The 22,201-nt window shown below is 38.0% G+C and overlaps 1 protein-coding gene across 9 annotated transcripts in view; it reads left to right on the top strand.

The window, feature by feature from the left end:
• AKAP13 (A-kinase anchoring protein 13) overlaps positions 1 to 22,201 on the top strand; it is a 326,734-nt gene that overhangs the window by 39,729 nt on the left and 264,804 nt on the right. Inside the window, exons 2-3 of one of the 9 annotated variants that reach the window (XM_047797872.1) lie at positions 1,898 to 2,065; positions 2,186 to 2,255. The exons of 7 other annotated variants lie outside the window; for them this stretch is intronic. The gene's annotated coding sequence lies outside the window, so the exon portion shown is untranslated. The remainder of the gene's footprint in view (positions 1 to 1,897; positions 2,066 to 2,185; positions 2,256 to 22,201) is intronic. One more of the 9 variants, XM_047797875.1, reaches the window with a different exon arrangement.

Consider the following 22,201-nt stretch of genomic DNA (forward strand, 5'->3'; position numbering starts at 1 on the left):
ACCTAATCTCACCCTCAGGGAACTTATATTTTAATAGGAGAGGCTAGACTAGTCAACTAACAACTATAGTATGGAGGTACTGTGTTAAGTTTGAGAGTGCTTTGGAGAGTGTGGAGGAGGGCCTACTTGACCCAGTTTTTTCATGCATTGAGAGTTTTAGGTGATTGTTTTCTTGAAGGAGGTGATATTATTATTACCATGTTCTAAAGGATGGGAGGAGTTAGATAGGAAAAAGTTGAAGTTAGAATAGAAAAGGCTTGGAGGCACCTGTCCCTTGAAATGTACAAGTATTATATTCAATTTTCAGGTTTTGCACCATTTTGACTTATTTGTAAGGAAGAATAATTGGCTTACTTCAGATTTAACTCCTCTTATAATTTGAACAAAGTTTTTTTTTTTTTTATGGAGCAGTTTAAGAAAACTTAATTTTATCAATCCTACCCTAATCTAATCTCACTTCACCTCATCAAACCAAACCAAATGTTGCATCCTTCCCAGTATATTTCTGTACATGATTCTAAATTAAGGAAAAAAACCCATCTCAACATTATTACAGATAGAAATTGACGTTACTGTACAGTTTCTTCCTCCCTCCCTCCCTCCCTCCCTTTCTTCCCTCCTTCCTTCCCTTGTTTCTTGCCACATCTGCTGCATAAGGAAGTTCCTGGACCAGGGATTGAATCCACGCTGCTGCAGAGACAGTGCCAGATCCTTAAACTGCAGCACCACAAAAGGAATTCCTAAAATTTCTCATATTGGCAACAAATCCATCTCAGTAATACAAATGCTCTGTAGTAAAATGGATGGCTGAAAAATACTTCACATTTTATTAATACAGTGTTTTCTTATTTATACCTTATTAATTGCCATATATTGCATGGCCAACATACAGGTGAGCTACTTCCATATAGTACAACATAATATTTTCAGATTTATTGTATTTTTATTGAAATTGCCTTTATTGAAATTGCATTTATAAAGAAAAGCCTGGTTATAAATGATACTTTTCTGGGCATGTTTAAATTTTGAAAGATGAAAACTTTCAGTTCTTGGGAAGTAATTCTTAGAATATCAGACAATATTTGTTCATTTAAACAAAGCCCTCTAAAGGACTTAACATTAGGAGGGCTCATCATCTTCATTCCAGGACAAAGGTCTTTTGAAAGTATTGATATTAACTGGTGGGATAGATAGTCTTTTGGGGGTGAGAGATAGTTTTGGTTTTTAAAAATAGCCCCTAAAATATTTAGAAACAAGATTGATAATAAATTGCAAAAAACTGTTCTGTGTGAAAAAAGAAAATAAGAGACATATCTATAAATAGCTAATGCTATTTAAAGATCCTTATAAACCAGACGCAACTCCAAAAATACTTTGAACAATGGCAGTGTTGGTAGAATAGGCCTCCCCAAAAGACTTAGAATAGATAAATCCTTGGTTCATTCTGTAATTTCCAATTTTGACTCTTAAGTGCTTGGCATGGTAAATGGCTAGTTTGCAAATCAAGTGTGGTTCTCCAAAAGGCTTCCCATTTCTATTATAATTCTGTATTATCAAAATGTTTAATAGTCTCTGGGTTTAGTGAGTAATGTTAACAGGTTGTCCCCTTAATCTAAATGTAAGGTTTCACTATTGTATGAAACCTTGATAATTATTAAGCCAGGTGCTAATTAGGGCAGTGGGCAAAACAGTGTTCAGCCAGTGAGGTGAGAACTTAATCATTTCTTACAGAGAATGAATAAGCCTTTACTGTTTGAGCCTGCAGCCTTACCATCAAGGATCGTCTAAGATGAAAATGGGTAAACACCTAAGAGAATTAGGTTTTCATTTAGGTACTTGTATTTATATCTTGAGTTAACAGTCTGTGGATAATTTTTTTTTTTTTTTAATTTTTTAGTGTAACCAAAACAACTGCACAAAGTTGAAGTGTATTTTCACATTTGGGCTAAGGAAAACATCAAGTGATCATGAAAATGTAAAGAAGAAAAAATATTCTGAGTTCTCACTGCCACTCAGGGGAAACTTGGTGGAAGATCATACATGATGATTTAGGCTTACCTGACTAGTGAGTGCAGTTTCTACTCAGTTACCATGTTTTTTCATTTTAAAATCCTAAGAGGAAAGATATTCTAGCTGCCATCCTGTTCCTGCCCCTAAATGTTTTTTTTTTTTTTTTTTTTCAAAGGAGGAGTTTTTGCCATCCTTCCAGATCATACCCTCTCCTTCATGACCATCTCTGAGGAATTTTCTTTTAGGTAATTCTTGTGGCTGTCACTTACATATATAGAGTCATGTAGACTAGAGATTTAGATTGTACATGTTTGAAATCCTGTTTCAACATGATCTCTGCTTTATAGGAGTTAAAACCTTGTTCTTCATTCCTCCATGCCTTCATCTATTCTGCTTTAATATGAGTAAAGAAACCTAGTCATTAGAAATGTTGGAGTTTGTTGTTCTTCCTTTTTCCAGTGCTTGAGGTTTTCAGAAAGCTATGCTATCCTGAACTAAAAGCTTGGTAAGGTGGTTTTATGACAGGAGCACGAGTGGCATGCAAAGATAATGACTCCTTTAGGCAAAAATGTGTAGCCATTTGTGGTTTGAAGAAAAAAAGTCCATTGAAAATCCAGGTGGAATAAAATTGCTTTGAAAGTAAAATATTAGCCATAAATGTTTGGTAAATGTCTGGGTATAATTTTAAAATTGGAAGGAATCATTGAAATGATCTTGTCCAGTTTGTTTATTTAATAATGAGAAACCTGAGGGTCAAAGAGGTGGAAAGAAACTGAAATTCAGCTTGCTAGATCTGATAAGACTAATTGTAGTAGAAAAATGTAGAAAGTAGAAGATCTGCATTTGGTTCCAAAAAACCAGTTATGCAAGTGTAGATGAAGGAGGTCATGATTTAATGAGAGCATTAATTGAACATAATAGACATATTTTAGTCATGAGTGATGTGCCCCTCAGAGTTGCTGAATTGATCTTGAGTTGCAATAATAATAAAAGTATAATGTCAAAAAAGAGGATATTGGTGATCTCTTAGAGAAGAATACATCTGAAGATTCAGACTATTATTGTGTTTATCAGACTATTAATATGTTCGGTCCTGGATTATCTGTTTCCAGAGTAACATTGACAGATTAGTGTGTCTCATCCATCCAATTTGTATTCCTGAGCACTGTTTGAAACCACAGGTAGCTAACTTCCATTGTTTATTCCCGGCCACATGAGTGAGGCTGGCTTTTTACCTGTTTACCTTAACATTATCCCTTTGCCTTTCCTACTGACTAAACACTACAGTAACACTTTTTACTTTCCTCCAGGTCTGCTTAGGACGTGGTACCTTTATTTAAAGCTGTGAAGGATCTAAGTGGTTGTTTGGCAGTATCTTGCAAAGACAAGCCCTGAGCCTCAGTAAAATGAGGCTTCTCTTTTTTTCAGAATAGCTTGAGGGGGTTTAAACGGTCATTTGTGGGTTTGTACTTAGACTATTAAGGTTTTGTTTCTAAAAAGGACTTAAAAGATTTATGTGTCCTACATTTAATTTTCAGCTTTCCTGTGACTTTGCATAGATCAGAGATGGTAGCTGAAGATAGCACCAAGGGCTACGCAACTATAGGAATTAAAAAGACAACAAACACCTAAGAAGGCTTACATTAAAAAATGGTGCTAGAATGACCAAACAGTCCTTTTCTACTAGGTTATTATCATTTTTATTATCTTACTTTCTGGGTTTCCACCTGAGGAGGAAGGGAATTAATCTTTATTGAATACCTAGATAATGACCTAGATGCTTTGCACCTATCTCTTTTTCCTTAAGTTATATATAGTAAGGGGGTAAGATAAAGAAACAGCGCATGAATGAAGTAATGTCATATGGCTGATGGAACTGGAATTTGAATATAGTTGTGACTTGAGTCAGAAGATCTTGTGCGACAATTTATTTTATGACCACAGAAGACAAATTAGTATATTTTTCTTGTTTAGAATGGCTGAACAACAGCATTCTTTTCTATTTGATTATTTACTTTTATACTTAGGCCCTTTATCTGTGTTTCCCCTTTTTCCCTAGTGGATTTTCTTGAGTTCTCAATTTTATTGAGTTTCTAATTTAGGATCATGTGCAGCTTCTAGAGTTTCCCCAGGTGAAGTTCTCCCTTGTTAGACCAGTGGTTCATGTGGAAGTTGTTTTTCAGGACAGGGAAGAAGGAAGCATGGCAGGTAATTTCCTAAACTGCTTCTTAGTATTTTGTTTCTATAAGACTAATTGAGTATCTCTTAGAGTGCTTCTTATTGACATGATTTGGTGAGAGGTGCCCAGAAAAATAGTAACCTCCCTTCTGGCCCTGAGGAGATGTAGGTTTTAATTTGGGAGCTCAAGTTTGCACAGCTGGAATTGTGATAGTGTCACAAGGCCGTAGATTGTCCAACCAACCAACCCACCAGCCCACCCACCTAAAACCAAACAAAACACTGTCTGTTTAGAAGCGGGAGAGAGCACAAATTTATATAGATGTTATAGGGAGGCTGTGGTTCTCAATACTGGCTCAGGATCAGAATATCCTGGAGAGATTTTTAATTCAGTATGTCTGGGATGGGTCAGGAATCTGTGATTCTGAGATACACAGTAATTTATGCCAACAAGGGGAACTCTTATTTACTTAGTTCTCAGAAACTGGTTTGTTCTTCTGAATAAACCTTTGCCTTTTCCCCAGTCTTGATCCTGTACTTGAAAGTGGGAATAATTGGACTTGGGTGCATTTTGACTCATTCCCCTTGTCTCGTCAGTAGATCTGTGAATATAACCTGTAATTGACTTAAGCAGAATTTCCAAAATAGAAGTAGTAAATTCAGTCTTTCTAGGAGTTACTTATAAAACCTAGTATAGTTCATTTATTTGTATATCTTTTGGGATAAATTTGTGTATTTAATAGCTAAGTACTATCATATTCTGCAAAATCTCATTAATTTGGACTCAATTTAAATTTGTATGTTGTAGGCAGATGAGCTCCATTGTTTACTGAGTGTGCTTGATTACATTTAATCATTGTAGCAGGTCAGAGAGAATAGAATGTATTATTGGCTTCCCATTTCAAGTTATCTACTTGAAAATAGTAAAAATTTTCTAATTCATTAACATTTGCCACTAAATCATCTTTCCCAAGCAGTTTGAAATTGAAGCTATAAACTGTTTTCTGTATAGAAATAGGCTGATTTCTCCTCAGCTGTAGAGAGTGATTGTGTATGACTCAGAACCTCTCCGTCAGGGGGAGATAAGTGATATGTATTCTGGTGGCTATGGTGGATTTGTTTTTTTTTTTTGCTTTTTAGGGCTTCTTCTGCAGCAAATGGAAGTTCCCAGGTTTGGGGTTGAATCAGGGCCGCAGCTGCCGGCCTATGTCATAGCGATGGCAACACAGGATCTGAGTCTGCAGCCTAAGCTACAGCTCACGTCACTGCCAGATCCTTGACCCACTGAGAGAGGCTCAGGATCGAACCTGCATCCTCATGGATACTAATCAGGTTCATTTCCGTTGCGCCACAATGGGAACTCCCTGGATTTGTTTCTTAAAAGCTCTAAGTTGTATTTCACTGAACCAGCCTGTCTGATTTCCGTTTGTACAGTTGTCTCCAAGTTCCTAGTCATTTCTACCCTTCTGCTTAAAGTGATAGTGTAGTGTTTCTGCTTTTCATCCTGTTTTAACATGTCTGACAGTTACTGTTTATCTAGCCTTCTTCATTCCTTTCCTACATTATCATTATATGTAACAACTAGCATTTGAATACTTACCATATACCAGACATCGTGCTTGATGGCTTTACACTTATTAGCTTAATATTTGTAACAGTACTTAGGTGAGTGGTACAGTTATTCATATTTTGCATATGAGAAGGTTTTAAATGCTTGCATTAGGTCACAGAGCTAACAAATTAAAAGAGCCTAGATGCAAATCCACATCTGCATTAGGAACCCATCCATAGTTTTAACTTGATTATACGACGACCAGGCCAGATCCTCACCATCAAGCTTTCTCTTTTCTGATCAAATTGGTAAACACCTATGCTTCTTCCAAGTGGGTTCTGATGACACTGACAGGGAAAGATCAGAGTCTATGACAAGTCAGTTAGCATTTTTTATAATCACTAGGGATTGAAATGGGGTATCATTAAGTGTAGTACTTCCCCAGACATTCATACTGCTAGTGTAGAGGCTCATACTCAGCCGAGGACAGCCACCATTTATAAAAGTTTTTAGATGCATATTTGTTATGAATTTAGGAACCAGATGTATCAGGAAAACCTAAAATGCCACTGGTCATACCATTGTAGTGATTAAGAGCTTAGACTGGGAGCTGGACTGTTTACACTAAACTTTAGCTCTGCCGGCTCTGTGACCCCAGGCATGTGATTCAACCTTTCCAGTCCTTGGTCTCCTTACCTATAAAACAAGGGTAGTACTAGTACTTTCCTCCAGAGAGAGATTGTGAGGATGAGGTAAGACAGTATGAAGTACCTAGCAGAATATCTTACAAATAATAAGCTTCAAAGGTTGCCTTACTGTTGTGAGCCAATAGGAAAATCATAGTAGCATTAAATTTAGGAGTTCCCATTGTGGCCCAGTGGAAATTAATCCGACTAGGAACCACGAGGTTGCAGGTTCGATCCCTGGGCCACGCTCAGGCGTTGCCCTGAGCTGTGGTGTAGATTGCAGACCTGGCTTGGATCTGATGTTGCTGTAGCTGTGGTGTAGGCTGGCAGCCATAGCTCCGATTCAACCCCTAGCCTGGGAACCTACATATGCTGCTGGTACAGCCCTAAAAAGCAAAAAGAAAAAAAAATTAGATTATATGAAAGCTCTGAGGTGGAGATGATCAAGTAATGAAGTGCTGGTTACTTTGACCCTTAGGGTTTAGCAGACTGTGTTAATGATCTTGCAGTCTGTTTCCACCCTAGATAATTACTTCAGGAATGTGAAAATTGCAAGTTCTGAAATACTTGAGAAAATTTAAAAATGATTTTTGTTTTAAAATATTCTAGCTAATATGAAACTGAAGTAGATGATAAGAAAGTTGATTACCAGATTATTTTAGCAGATTGACTTTAGGATAGATAAAACCTGAAAAATATGAGGTAGAGTTGTATGTGCTTGTATGCTTATGTTTGGTTGGAGGGATGCAGGTAGAAGGGGTATCAAATGATGATGATTATTTTTTTCTTTCTTTGGCTGCACCCAAGTCATATGGAAGTTCCTGGGCCAGGGATTGAATCTGAGCTGCAGCTGCAGCCATAACCTATGCCAGGTCCTTAACCCACTGCACCAGGCCAGGGACTCAATGCAAGCCGTTGCAGAGACAGTGTCAGATCATTAACCCGCTGTGCCACATCGGGAACTCTCTCAAGTGACAGTTGTTGATCAGAAGGAAATTATTGATGTAATTGTGCAGATCTCGTTTTGGTGTATGAAAAGATGCCTTTAATGTTAAAATGACTTTGAGAAATAGCATTTATCTAACCAAATGCTGTCTTGTTTAGTCTTCTCTGTAATATTTAAATACATAAGTTTTCAGAAGAAAACCATTAAGGAAAACTTTTCGTGTTTGCATGAGGTAGGGGTGAGAAACCATTTACTTTTTGATGAAAGCCTCTGAACTGTGCAAAAATTCATTGTAGGATCTCTGAAATAAATGATTTAATTGATGAGTATTTCAATTTCCATTTTTGAATTTAGGAACATAGACTGTTGAAAACTATTTAAGGAGCAATGTACTTATGTTATATATTCTGGTGAGGTCAGGGAGAAGGAAGTGGAGGGTGAGGTGGGTAGATTGTTGGAAACTGTTGAGTAAGTTTTCTGTAGAATGGTATATGTATTCACAACCTTCTCCTGGGTAACTTTTCTGTAGAGTGGCATTCTCGGGACCGAAACGTGAGATGGTGCAATTACTCCCATCTTAAGGTCTTTTGTATTTAAATTTATGTTGCATTTTTACAACTACTGGAAAAGTGACATTCTTCTTTAGTTGTATCTGGATCAGCTGATGAGCTGAAGCAGATGGTTTCTAAGAATTTTTCTAGGTCTGAGATTTTATGATTCTTTGTCATCATTTGATGGAGGTAATGGCTGAAATAATAGCTGAGCACTTGAAAATTCCAAAGTTCTTCAATTGATAGAATACTTCTTTTATTAATTATTTCTGAATTTCACTGGAAGGCAGTTTACATGCAACTCTATTTCTGAGATTTTGGGTTTCTGAGTATTGAATGTTATATAGCAGATTAGTTTTCATTTTTTCCTTTTCCGGTAGAATATGTTCTTTACCTAAGAACAATAGAAAACAGCTTTTGCTTTTAGCTGTTTCAACTCATTCTAACCTCCTAACTTAGCCTAGCTTTGCAGTTTATTTTGGCTGCAAAATCCTGCCCACTTTTTATCTACTATAAAAATGTATTTTTTCTTCGATGAGGGGAAAAAATACAAGCTAACACATTTATCTTGGATTATCTTTTTTCCTTATTATTTTCCTAACCCCTTGAGCTCTGTTCATGCCTCTGCCAGTCTTTAAAAAAGGTTGGTTGAATTCGAGGATAGCTGAAACAATTTTTATGTAGGAATGGTTTGTAAAATGTGGGAGAATTCTACTGAATTGCCTCTCAGGGCATCAGTCAGTAGCAGTTTATTGGTGACAGAGATTACGGTTGATGGCTTTACTATGCTAGGATAGTTCTAGATTTTGAAGAGTCTCTGAGACTTTCACTTCAATAGAGAAACCATCTGTTTACTTTGTCATTTGAAAGAGACCTAGGTGGATATAAGCCTCATTATGTGACTATAGTGATTGTCATTCAGTCTGACAGTTTGGACTTTATGGAGGTGAAAAAGTAATCTACAGTCCTGCCAGTGTTGCCACAGACTGAACTCTGTCAGGCAGAATCATATTACTCTAAAAGAGCAGTAAACTGTTGAGAGAGTCTCTGGGCAGCTTTTCAACAACTTTGTTTCTTATGGTGGAAAGTATTTGCCATCATACTTTTATAAGGTGCTGGTGGTGGGGATCTCTCCTCCCCCTGCCACCTCTCAATTATATAAGTGATACATAGAATTTGGCACATATATAAAAGAGGAAATAATTATCCATAACGCCATTACCTAGAGATAGTATTTTGGTTTTCTTCTAGTCTTTTCCTAATACATGGTTTAAAAAATATATTGTTGGAGTTCCCCTTCTGATGCAGTGGAAATGAATCCGACTAGAAACTGTGAGGTTGCAGGTTCGATCCCTGGCCTTGCCCAGTGGGCTAAGGATCCGGCATTTCCATGAGCTGTGGTGTAGGCTGGCAGCTACAGGTCCGATTAGACCCTTAGCCTGGGAACCTCCATATGCCATGGGTGTGGCCCTAAAAAGACAAAATAAATAAATAAAATAAAGTGTAAAAAAAAATACATTGTTGATCAGATTATATGTACAGTTTTCTGCTTTTTTTTCATTTAATAGCATGTTCGCATGTAATACAGGTTTTGAATATTATTTTAAAGGATGGCGTAATTCTAGCACTTGGAGCTGTCACTTTTAACTAATTCTGTTAAGAAAACCAGGTTGTCACTGAATAGTTAGGCAAGCATTTGGAAATTCCCTGTGAAGGAAGAAGAATACCCAACAAAGCTGTCCATGTTTATGGTGTTCTGTACTCATCCTTATATATAGTTAGCAATTACTTTGGCTGAACCAGTTTGTGCATCCAGAAGAACCAGTCCAGATGTCTCCACCCTTCTTCTCATCAAAGCAAACACCTGGTCATCCTCTTCTATTGCCTTTTTCTTCTGACTGTGACTAGCAGGTTCCCAGTTAGCTTACAGGTTACATACCAACTTGTTTATTCAACTTTAACTCCACATTTTTTAGGCATCTTTCTGTTTTATAGGTGAAACTCAATTAAAATTTCTCGTTTTCTGGAATTTATTCATGTATTCTGAAATGCTTCTTTTATTGTAACTGAGAGTATTGTAAACTCATGGATTCTACCCAGGAGGGACTTGACTTTGATACTGAGGAGAGAGCTGATGCAGAATCTTAAAACAGGCAGTTGTTGTAGAGATAGAATAGCTTTCTTCAATGTTCATCAGTATAAATGAATTCCTATCTGGTATTGCTCAGGTGGATCTTTTCTTTAACCTGTTTTCACTTACCTTGAGGTCAGTTAAGCCCCAAAAAGGAAGGGGAGGTCTAAACTGTCACAAAGGTGTCAACATGTTGGTGGATCAAAGCTCTCGCACACTTTTCTTTATTGTGGGAAAACTACTTCCTCAGAGCTATTCTGTCGTTTATGCAATTTGAAGAAGGTTAGTTACCTCTTTTCCCAGCCTCTAGCAAAGTAATGGTAGCCATTCAGAAGCCAAGGGTTATGTTCAGGGAAGGAAGAAGAATACTACCGCTACTACACTAAGCCTTCTTAGTGTAGTAGAGGTTATAAAAAGAAACTCTAGAGCGGTTTAAGCAATGCAGGTGGGTTTCACTACAGGGGCTGAAATAGTCATAAGAGCCAACGGTTTGATAGCGACAGAAACTGCAAAAAGCATACTTAAGAACTCTAAAGCTCACTCAGTAGTCTGGTGCCATTTGAAAGTTTGAAATTTCTGTTCAGGTCTTTGTGTGGTTATGTTTTCACATATGTAGATATTTAGGAATGAATTGCTGGGTTAGACTTTTCCACCGTGGCTATACCATTTTACATTCCCACTGGCAGTGTTCGAGGTTTCCATTCCCCCCCCACCACCACATTTTTGGCTAATACTTGGTATTTGTTAGTTGTTTTCATTATAGCCATCTGGTGGGTGTGTATTGGTAATGACTATTGGTGTTGAGCATTTTTTCTTATGTTTATTTGCCATTTAAAAATTTTTTTTGGTGAATTGCCTATTCAGGTTTTTTGCCCATTAAATTGTTGTTGAATTGAGTTCTTTATATATTCTGGATACAGATTTTTTTCTGAGATTTTGATTTGCAAATATTTTCTCCTTGTCTGTGGCTTGTCTTAATGGTGTCTTTTGAAGAGGAAAAGTTTTTAATTTTGAACAAGACTAGTTTTATCATATTTTCTTTTGTGGATTATACTTTGATGTCATTATCTAAGAGATCTTTGGCTTAGCCAAGATCAAAGATTTTCTCTCACAATTCTTCTAAAAGTTTTATCCTTTGAGCTGTTACATTTATGTATGTGATCCATTTTGGGGTTAAATTTGTGTGTGCTGTGTGAGCTAAGGGTTTAAGTCCCCCTTTTTGCATGTGGATATTTGTTCTTGTGCTGTTTGTTGACAAATTTATAAAAGTTCTTTTAAGTTTTGTTACTACCTCTCAGTCTTGGATATGCTAATGAGAAGAAGCCTTTATTTTCTGTCTGTGTTAGAGAAAGGGAGAAGGAAAGGATTTGTCTTGAGTCTTGGCCTTATTGTAGGGTGGTCTTGTACCATAGTTTGCTTTGCTTGATTCTGATTCTATCTGTTAAGACATCCACAGAGTCTTTGTAAACAGTGAGTAGAGTTTTAGCCAGCCTGGCTTTGGTTAAGACGATGCCCTGTTATCTTTTCCCTCTAACTTTGTAAGTAAAACATGTTTATTACAGAAACCTGGAAATTAATGAAGTATAAAGAAGAACCTTTCTTTCCTCATCACTACCATCCTAATTTTGGTGCAGCAATACTTAAAATTTTGTGTGGTATATGGACTCTGTGTAGTAGCATAGTTTCTTGGAATAATGTTTTGATCTACTGATGGATTCAGGCCTGATTTCTTACATTTCTCATGGTAAGGGAAAGGTTAGGAGCCAGTATTTAATGAGCATCTATTGTGAGCCAATTCTTGTACCTCCTAAAGCTCCATGAAGTATTAGAATTATAATATTTAAAATATTAATTAAATTAAAACATTTAATATTAAAAATGTATTCTCTCGCCATATTCCCTGCTTTCTCACAGGCTCGGGTTAAATAATTTGCCCAATGTCATTCTGCTAGTGTGATAGATCTGAAAATTGGAGAAAATGTATGCATCTTTCATTTAATAAAATAGTTAACTTGTGTTTTTGTTTATGGTTTGAAAGTCTTTAAAAGAAGAGAGGATGAAATAGTTTTTTTCGTTTCTGGCTTATGTGGTTTCCCCTTGTATTCTCTATCAGAATTAGAAATTCCAAGATCTCCTTACTTTGTGCTCAAAATAAGGGCTTATTTCTTTCTCTTCCTGTGCTGTGCTTTCAGCTCCAAGAACCTTAGTGGGTTTGGGGTTTTTTGTTTTTGTTTTGTATTTTCTAGGGCTGTGCCCTCGGCATATGGAGGTTCCCAGCCTAGGGGTCTAATTGGAGCTGTAGCTGCTGGCCTTCGCCACAGCAGCGCAGGATCCAAGCCATGTCTGCAGCCTGCACCATAGCTCCTTAACAACACCAGATCCTTAACCCACTGATTGAGGCCAGGGATCGAACCCGAAACCTCATGGTTCCTAGTTGGATTCGCTAACCACTAAGCCACGACGGCAACTCCAGTGTTTTTTATTTTATTTTATTTTATTTTTTGGTTTGTTTGAGAGCTGTGGTTTTTAACAAGGAAAATCCTTTGACTTAGATTGATTGCATTAGCAATTTTAATGTATTGAGCGTTAACTAAATGAGGATTACCACAAAGAGGAAACTGCTCAGTTTCTTCATCTCTAAAATGAACTCAACAAAGATTTTTCTATGGTTTATCAACATTTCTAACTTTTTGTGTTAGTGGAACCACGAAATAAGTTTCTGGTGATAGGGTCAGGAGTAATGCCGTAGGGATCAGTATTAAAAGGGACCTCTGTTTTGTCCTAAATATTCTTAATTCTCAAATCATCAAACCATTTGCATTGGAGTTAAAGGGTAAGAAGCATCAATTGTATTGTACTCTGTGTGTTGTGTGTATGTGTATGTATGTGTGTTGGGTATTTGTAAACCTCCTTCCTCTTTGTAGGAGGTGTTTATGACTTATCAAGGCCTTCTTGACAGCCAGAACTTGCCGTTGACACCCTCACTTTATCCAATAGCGTAACTTATTCTAATCTGTTGCTTATGTTGTTGCCATAGTATCCCGTCTGGAAACAAAACGATGGTTGATATGTTTGTACAGAAATTTAGATTTTATTCCCCCCTCATTGATATTTGCCAGCAGAAATTTTTTTCTTGTGATTCAGGTTTAGGCTTGGGGGGTATAATGAGTGCAGAGGGAAGTGGGATGGTTGGACTCTGGACAGTTAAAAGCAGAGTTCTTTATATTAACCCACTCTGTTAATATCTAAACTGTTTCGTTTAGTAATTTAAGGCTTTCCACTTGAGCCAGCTACCTGTTATATCAATTGTATTCCTGACAAATGTTATGTTTGGCCTGAATGTAGAACGCAGTCTAGAGCACAGCATCTTATTGCTTCATTAGGCTCATTAAAACAAACAAACAAACCAGAAACCAGCCGAAGGTGGCAGCTTCCAGTGATCATCTTAACATATTTGGACCAATGAATCAGGGTGAAAATGATAAAAGGTGGCTTAGGGAGTGTGGAAAAGAAATCCTAAAGGAAATAAAAAGTGAATACTTTTCTCTCTGTTAATTCTAGTGCCACTGACTTGGTTGCAGATGAAATCCACAAAGGAGTAGGAAGTTTAGAATGAAATCTTCACTTTGCATTGATTGTTATTTTTGCTTTTCTCATGTACAGAAAAATTGGAAAGAAAAGCTGTTAGTGGTTGAGTGAAATACCAACAAACAAAACATTATTCTTTTAGGATATCTGAAGGGAAGTGTAGAATCAAGTTTTATCTGTTTTAGAAAACATAGACTTTGTGGGAAAGATATAACAATTTAGTTAAATTTTAGTGAGGTTAACACCAGGATTCCAGCAACACTTCCTGGTGAGTGGATTTTGTTCTGGGCAACCTTCTACTTTCCATTTTGGACCTTTTTAACTTCCCTGAGGCTCTCTCCCCCAGCTCCCTTGCCTTGCGGAATTCTGTTACTACAGAATAGTTAACTCTTCATATGGTACAATCATCAATCAGCTGTTTAGAAAACTGTCCCATAGCTGAGGAAATTAAGGTAGAGAGAATTTCTACAATGTAATGCATATTGTTTTTCCATTTAATGTTTTGTCTTCTCTTAAAGTATGTGAGACTTTAAGTGAACTCTTCCTTTCTTTCCCCTCACCCTTCCTATGCTTACCCAGCCAAAGAGCCTGTATCTGGTGATCTCTGATAAGTACTGGGAAATTATCTGATCAAAACAGTTCTTTGGAATGAGCCTCTTTGAGGTTATTTACATTTTTTAAAGATGTTGGATAGTTTTAATGAATACTCAGGATAGTTTTAATGAATACTCAGCATAGTTTGTGGGCCTTGTTTTTGAGCTGGCGGTGGGGTGGGGAGTAGGTGCTTGGAAAGGTGGGACAGGTGACATGGAGGGGACAGGGCCTGCGCTGCAGTCCCCTCTCTGCTCACGTAGTGCCTGGTGCCTGGGACACCTCCAAATTTCTCTTTTTGTGCACTTCTTCAGTTAAAAGAAACCCTTTGCTTGTGAAAATACACAAAACTCTTGAAAACTAGCCTTCTGGAAACCATGATCTCTGCTTTTTGCTTGGCAATGGTGGCCACCTCCATAGCTCAGTCCACCTTCTTGCAGATCTTGTTGGCATGCAAGGTGATGAAGTTCTTGCACCAAAGAAAATGGTTAACTACTTGGCACTTGACCACTGAAAGGCACTTCATCTGTAATCCTACACTTCTAGAGCTCACAGCAAAGTTAGAGGTTTTGATGACATCCAGAGAGGCAGCCTAGAGAAAACTGATTGATGTGTTCTAATTTTTGGAGACAGAACGGTAAAGCGATATATATCTTAGGATTTTTAGTGATCATTGATGCAAGAAATTTGTTATATAAGGTGATTAATGTCCTGAAATGTCATTAGATTCTATTATCCGCCTGTCATATTATGGAGGTAATTTATATAGAAGTGTGCTCTGATATAAGTTCATTTGATTACATCTTCCTCTGCGCTCCCATAGTACCGTGATTTACCTTAATTGTAGTATTTACTTATAGACTGACTTGGGGAGAAAGATATTATCAACTGTGGGAAAAAAAGCCAGTTTATAATTAAGTTAAATAAGGCAGGGACAGAGAGAGCCAAAAATCATTCATAACTGTCTCACTGTAATGGCACTGTACTTAAAGTTTTTCTGTTTTCTTGCCTTAGTTGTAGAAGTGCCATGATTGGTGAGCAGCCTGGTATTGCCAGCATTGTGATGGCAGCAGGATATAAAGATATAGAAATAATTTGAGTCCAGGAAGTTTGATCTTATTATGGAGAAAGCAAGGGATCCTTGGAAGGATTTGATCAGGGAATCGACATACAAATCATATCTAAATTGTGGGGGAATTGAGCATTGAGGTGACGTGGGAGAACAGTAGGGAAGCTGTATGATATAGTCCAGGAGAGAGGATGAAGACTTGGGCAGTTGGAACAGATAAAGAGACATTGTAGAAGTAAAATAAATAGGGTTTGTTGAGATACATGTAGGAGGTAAAGGAGAAGGAAATAATTACATGAGAGTTTGAGGTAAGGCCACGAATGAGGATGTAGGACAGAGAATGAGGATACAAAAGATGGGTTTGGTGCAAAGCATCCATGGGGAATAGGATGTCTAGCAGGCAGTTGGCAGTTAGGGTGTGGAACTTAGGAGGGAAGTTAGAGCTAGAGGGTCAGGGCTGAGAGCAGTCTGCTTATGAGTGGTAGTTGGAACTGGAAATGGAGTGGAAAACTGTTGGAAGTGAGGGCTCTCTGGAGGTATTAAGTTGCCTAGGTTTTTTGGCCGTTTAATCATGCCTTTTCTTACCTCCTACTTTACCCAGCCCTTCCTAAAGAGCTGGGCTCTGATGAAGAGAATTTAACTTAAAATATATCCTATCATCAAACATTGTATAAATATATGATAGCATAAATATTTGGGTTTCACAATATATACTGTGAGAGGCCGTACTGCATGGTGAGTAAGAGTGTAAATTCTAGAGCCAGAATGCCTAGGTTTCTAAACCTTCCTCTGTTCCTTATGAGCCTCTTCTTACTAGTTGTGTATCTTGGACAGTGTGTTGCTGCATTGCCTCTTTTGTAAAGCTGAGACAGCCTTTATGGTTACTGTGAGGATTAAATGATCTCTTATTTTAAAGCACTTATAAAAGAGCTTGATATGTCATAAGCTCAAGTTATAGTTATTAGCTGTTATTATCATATACACTTATATCTGTTTTAAATGGTTCCAGATAGTAATTTGGTACATTTAGAGTCCAGTAACTCATCGTTAAAAATTCTCTACCCAAATCTTAACCTTTGCTACCAGTAATTTTACAACTAATGAGCAGAAGTTGATTTGAATTTCTTTTCCTCTTTTCCTTGCTCTGGCTTTGGGGGAATTTGGAGCAGCTTTGTTCACTTTTTGGTTGTAGATGAGATAGGAAGTGTAGCCATAGCAGTAGTAGAATTTGAGCCTTTTGCTTTCTTCTCATCCTACCTTATTCTGCTCATAGCTGTGTGAATGCTGTTGTCAGTGCCCCACATGGGTTGTATTGGGGCTTGAAGATGAACTGCAGTTCATTGAACTTCCTATTTCCAATCCTCCAGCCAGCTGCTATAATCATTAGAAATTTTTAGAAGGAGGCAATTAAGTAAAAGTAATATTTTATGCTGGACAGACTTGCCTTGGCAGTATGTGTGGGGGGAGGGTGGGGGGGGACTGGGCTGTTTCATCCAGCTCTACCACTTGAAAAAGTTACCTCTTAGAGCCTCAATTTCCTTCCCGATAAGAGAAAAGGGACTGGACCTTTATTATCAACATTTCCTTTTAGCTCTGATAATGTCATTCCTAGAAACAGATCTCAAAAGTTAAGTGTATTCTAGCAGTATGCATAGGAAACAAAGGACATTTAAGCACAAAAGTAAAATGATTAGTGTTTTAAATTTTTATTAGAGAATGTCACAATAGCTTGATTATTTAGTATAAGAAAGAAGATGGTTTGGGGCACGAGGTAGAGTGCTGGCAGCAGAACTCCAGCGTATGAAACTTTATGGTTCTCTGGTGTTTTGGGGGGATACACTTGGAATTTTTAGTGTGTGCTTTTATGAGGCATGCCTTTAAAACTGCAAAGTATGATAGTCACTCAGCTTTAGTTCAGTTTTAAAGTTGTTTTCATGGAGTTCCCATTGTGGCTAAGTGGTTAAAGAACCCGACTAGCATCTATGAGGACGTGGGTTCGATCCCTGGCCTTGCTCAGTGGGATAAGGATCCAGCTTTGCTGTGGCTCTGGCGTAGGCTGGCAGCTACAGCTCCAATTGGACCCCTAGCTTGGGAACCTGCATATGCAACAGGTGCGGCCCTAAAAAGACCAAAAAATAAAAAAATAAAGTAGTTTTCATGAAAACTCTTTTCTGTTGAGCAGCTAGAATTTTTCAGAATATTGACTCAGAGAAAAATCACTTAGGGCTCTTGTAATTAGCATTTGGGGATCCATTTTGTGACTATCATAGAGTCAAAAGTTTTACTGGGGAAAAAGACAGACCCACATGAATTCATGAGTCTTTCTTTTCCACTCTTGATAGATGGCACCCCATTAGTCTATGTCATGAGAGGCAGAAATCTAGACATCATCCTTGGTAGTCCTTTTTTCTTAATCCCTACACATACTATGTTTAACCTCCAAATATCTGTTATTTACTCCCTTCTTTCCATCTCCATCGCTGATGTGAGCCCTAGCTGTTCCCTCATACCTGAATTATTGCCACAGCTTTCTAGCTGGAATCTCTGTATCCACTTCCTGCTTTCACTCTTCTGTCCATTATATGAACAAATGATCCTTAAAAACCTAATTGTGACCTTTACTTTTAAAATAAAGACCAAACAAAAAACAACAAAAGGAAAGTGGAGTTCCCTGGTGGCTCGGTGGCTTAAGCATCTGGCATTGTTACTGCAGTGGTTTGGGTTGCTGTTGTAGCATGGGTTCTCTCCGTGGATTGAGGACTTCTTCATGCTGAGGGTGCAGCCAAAACAAGTAAATATGCCAAAATGAAATAAAGGCCAAAATAGTTGACAGGATCTAGTAGGCCCTAAATGGTCTGGTGCCTATACTCTTTTCCAGCCTCATTTCACACAATATGCCCCTCCCCAACCCGTTCTCTTTACTCTAGTCATGTTTGATTTCTTTAAATCCTTCATATTTACCTACTCTCTTTTGCTAAGGTCTGTGTTATTTTGTTTCTTAGCTCTCAGTCCAGACATTCACTTCTCAGGGAAGTTTTTCCTTGACTTCTCTGAAGAGTTAAAATCTCCCTGTTATTTGTTTTCATAATATGGTGTACCTCATCTTTGTGATACTACTGTTGCACTTCTCTATTTATTTGTGTGATTATTTGATTTTTGTCCCTCAGTAGACTCTAAGCCCTCTGAGAGCACAGAGGACCCATCATTGTCTCCACACTACCTGGTGTTTCTCCTAGCAGGTAGTAAGAACTCTGTAATTATAGGTTAAATGGATGTGTGAGGTTTAACTAATTAGAGGCCACATTATGTAAAAAGTACAAAATTATGTGTTTTGGATGGAAGTGGAGTTGGGGGATAGCGGCAGGGGCAGGGCCTGTCTTGAATCTTTTGACTATGTTGGATAACATTGTGGACTGTGGACCTTGTCAAACTCTTGGAAATGCAAGTCAGGTAAATGAGATTCTCTTTCTGTTTGGAGCACAATGAACACCGGATAAACAATGTGTGGGAAGACTTGAGCCATAGTTTCTGTGACTTCTCTGGGTTTGGCATCTACTGGAAGGACTTAATGTTCTTTACCCTGCTTTCTGAATTCTGAGGAAGGAATGGGGAATGGGTTAAGATGAAAGGAGATATGTAGTCAGAAAATGATAGAACCTGATTTGTTTTAAAAATAATAGACTTTTTTTAAAAGCTCTTTAGTAAAATGGAATGAGTATGGATCTGGGTTTGATTTTCACCTCTCTTCTAAGCAGTTTGATTGAGATGTAATTCGTATGCCATGTAATTCACCCTTTTAAAATGTACAAATCGGTGGCTTTTAGTATATTCACGGAGTGCTGTAACAGTGATTTTGAAACATTTTCATCACTTCCCAAAGAATCCCTGCACCCCTGAGCTGCCATCTTGATCTAGCATTAATAGATGTTTTATCTTAACTCACATATGCTTTCTGAGGCTCGGTTCACTTTTCTTGTTTGGTCTCTTAACAGTTCTCAAGAAATTGAGCCAGGTTATTGCCTTCCTTGACCTGAGAACCTTAGTTTTTATTTTATTGACAGGAAAGGTGGTTGGTTACCAAAAGTCACAAATATCTTTCTACATATGCCAAAAGGATAGATTTCTTCTCTCTCCTCTCTGTTCCTTCCTTTGGATGTTTTAATGGAAGCTCTGGGTGTTTTGAGGTAGAAGTGAAGGGTTCGTTTGTATCTGTATTAAACTTCATCTTGGTACATTTGGTCTCTTGTGTACATCCTTGTTATACCCATTTTATAGCTATTTAAGGGCTTTGGATCTTCAGTCTTAACTTTCAGTATATTAGTGTTCTTAATGAATCTCAGTCTGTATATTTCATCATCAGTTGTTTCTAGACCTTGGTAAAAGTGTTCATCAGAATTGGACAGTGGTGCAGTGGGGAAGAGTTGCCTTTGCATATGCTAGAAACCTTGTTTCTTGGAGATGTTCATCAGTTATGTTTTGCTTTGTCGTTGAAACAGAGGGTTAAGATGGCAACCCTGGGGTATGGGGCCTATTCTCTCCCACCCCCAAGGAGTCCCCAAATTCCTAGAAAGTGCCTTAACCTGGAAGCACAGATAAAATTATGTGCTGGGGGAGGGAGAATTTTAGTTACCCTATGCTTAGCTGAGGCTACCATGTTCTCACAACCCAGATTTCTTCATTTTATTCATGACAGTATCATGGGAGATTTGAGCAGGTGTTTTCTTGAAATTCAGACATGATATCAATCCCTAGGATGAAAAAAGTTACTAAAAAGAAACCCCATAGTCTGTCTGGTGTGTCTTAATTGTGACTGTATGCCGAGTTTCTAGATTGTTGATTCCCTTTCTGAGGCTTCAAACCATCCCTTTAGCAGTTCGTGTCTGATATTGAGATAACTCTCTAGTAGATTACAATTTATGGAATCTGCTTTCTTACTGCTGAACTGCTGCTCTACATCTCTTTTATTCTAATACAATCTTTCAGGACTCAGGAAGTATCTTTTTCTGGCCTAGGACAAACTCTTTTAAGTCGGGCATTGATGGTGTCTCTGTATCTTGGGCTGTTAATTTTTTTCTTTGCTGTTATTTATTTTATATCATGTAGTCTGAAGTTCATTCTGATAGGGAGAAAAGGAGGAAATAAGATAAGGAATTCTTTTATGTACTTTTGTATGCCACCACCCCGAGCAGTAGGTCTTAGATCTTCCTTGTCTTGCCTCAAATATAGAAAGCCCAAAAAATCTTTTTGGAGTCCATGGCATTTTTCCAAACTTGAGGTAATTTTTGGAGAAAAGAATCATACCTTTTGTGCCTTTCTACTCTAAACTATTAAAAGTTCATCCTTCTTATTGTAAGCAAAATCAGAAGTGTTTAATTGTTTACTCCCTGGCTATATATACTGAACATTTTAGTTAAACAGGCCTTTTCTGCTTTGGGTTGGAGATGACTATTAATAAAGTGTTAGAGATGAAAACTAATCCTGATCACTCCTTAATCAGAATCCAGATGCACTGCCTCAGTCTATAGGAGACTCATTGAACTCACTTTCTCTTTTCTTTCTTTTTTCTGTCTTTTTAGTGCCTCACCTGTGGCATATGGAAGTTCCCAGGCTAGGGGTCCAATCAGAGCTGTAGCTGCCGGCTTACATCACAGTCACAGTAATGTGGGATCTGAGCCTTGTCTGCAGCCTACACCACAGTTCACAGCAACGCTGGATCCTTAACCCACTGAGCAAGGCCAGGAATCAAACCCATGTCCTCATGGATACTAGTTGGGTCCATTACTTCTGAGCCAGGATGGGAACTCCCCTCACTTTCTCTTTGCTTACAGCTCAAGTTGGCAGCTTCCCCCTGCACAGTGAGTCTAGTCAGCTCATGGCACACTATTGGCTGTGAGCTTTTGCTGTCCTCATGAGTTGTCCCTCAAAGTTCCATGAGGTTATGGCTCTGGGGAGATGTTTCTCAGTCCTTTCAATACTTGAAACAGTAACAATTATCATTTATTATCTACTCTCTGCCAGGCTTGCTTAATCCTCCCAACAGTGTTGTAAGAAAGGTATGATCTCCTTTTTTCTGACTGGACTAGTAGCTTCCAGATTAGAATTGCTCCAGACCTCATGAAATACTTTGATATTTGTGTTTTTATCAATCTTTAAAAGTAACTTATCTAAAATAGTAAGAGATAGGTCTATTTGATCTCCAAAGTGAGTGATTTTTCTCAGTACTGTTGGGACATACTGTGATCTGGTGCTGTGTGTGCCAGGTGCTTCGAAGGCTATGAAATAGAAGAAGACACACTCCTGGCCTTTAAAGACTTTTTGAAAAATAAGGGTGAGGGGAGCACTGAGAGTTTGATAGTGGAGGATCTGCCTTTCTGTTGGGAAGTGTGTGTGTGGGGGGAGATTTGGAGCCATAGTAGACGGAGGTGGAGATTTCCTGTCCCAGCACCATGGTGTTAGTTGTAGCCCTTGACTCCTTGTGGTGGTCTGTATGTTAACCCTCTACTCAGACATAGCTGTTTGCTCAAGCTTTGTCCTTTGCAGATATCTCTTGTGTAGTAATGAAGTGATTTGCCTTTATTTTAGGCTCTTCCATTTACTCTGTCTTCATGTACAGAACCTTCGATGGACGGTGACTTTGAGTTGTGACTACATTGCTAAATTGCCATGACCTCCCTAGCCCTATTTGACCTTTGTAGGCCACAGGTCAAGAAAGAGATTTGAATGTTTTTGCCAGATAGAAGCAGATCCCTTTAATGTGTAAGGCATCTGCCTTAAGCAGTTTTTAAGAAAATACTAACTTTTAAGTATTCCTTACAAGTAAGTATTCCCTTTATCCTGATTTTTGGTAATATATGCTCATTATGGAAATTCTGGTATATGTAATACAACTCATTATGGAA

The sequence above is a fragment of the Phacochoerus africanus genome, chromosome 9 (genome assembly GCF_016906955.1).
Source record: "Phacochoerus africanus isolate WHEZ1 chromosome 9, ROS_Pafr_v1, whole genome shotgun sequence".
Taxonomy (NCBI): Eukaryota; Metazoa; Chordata; class Mammalia; order Artiodactyla; family Suidae; genus Phacochoerus; species Phacochoerus africanus.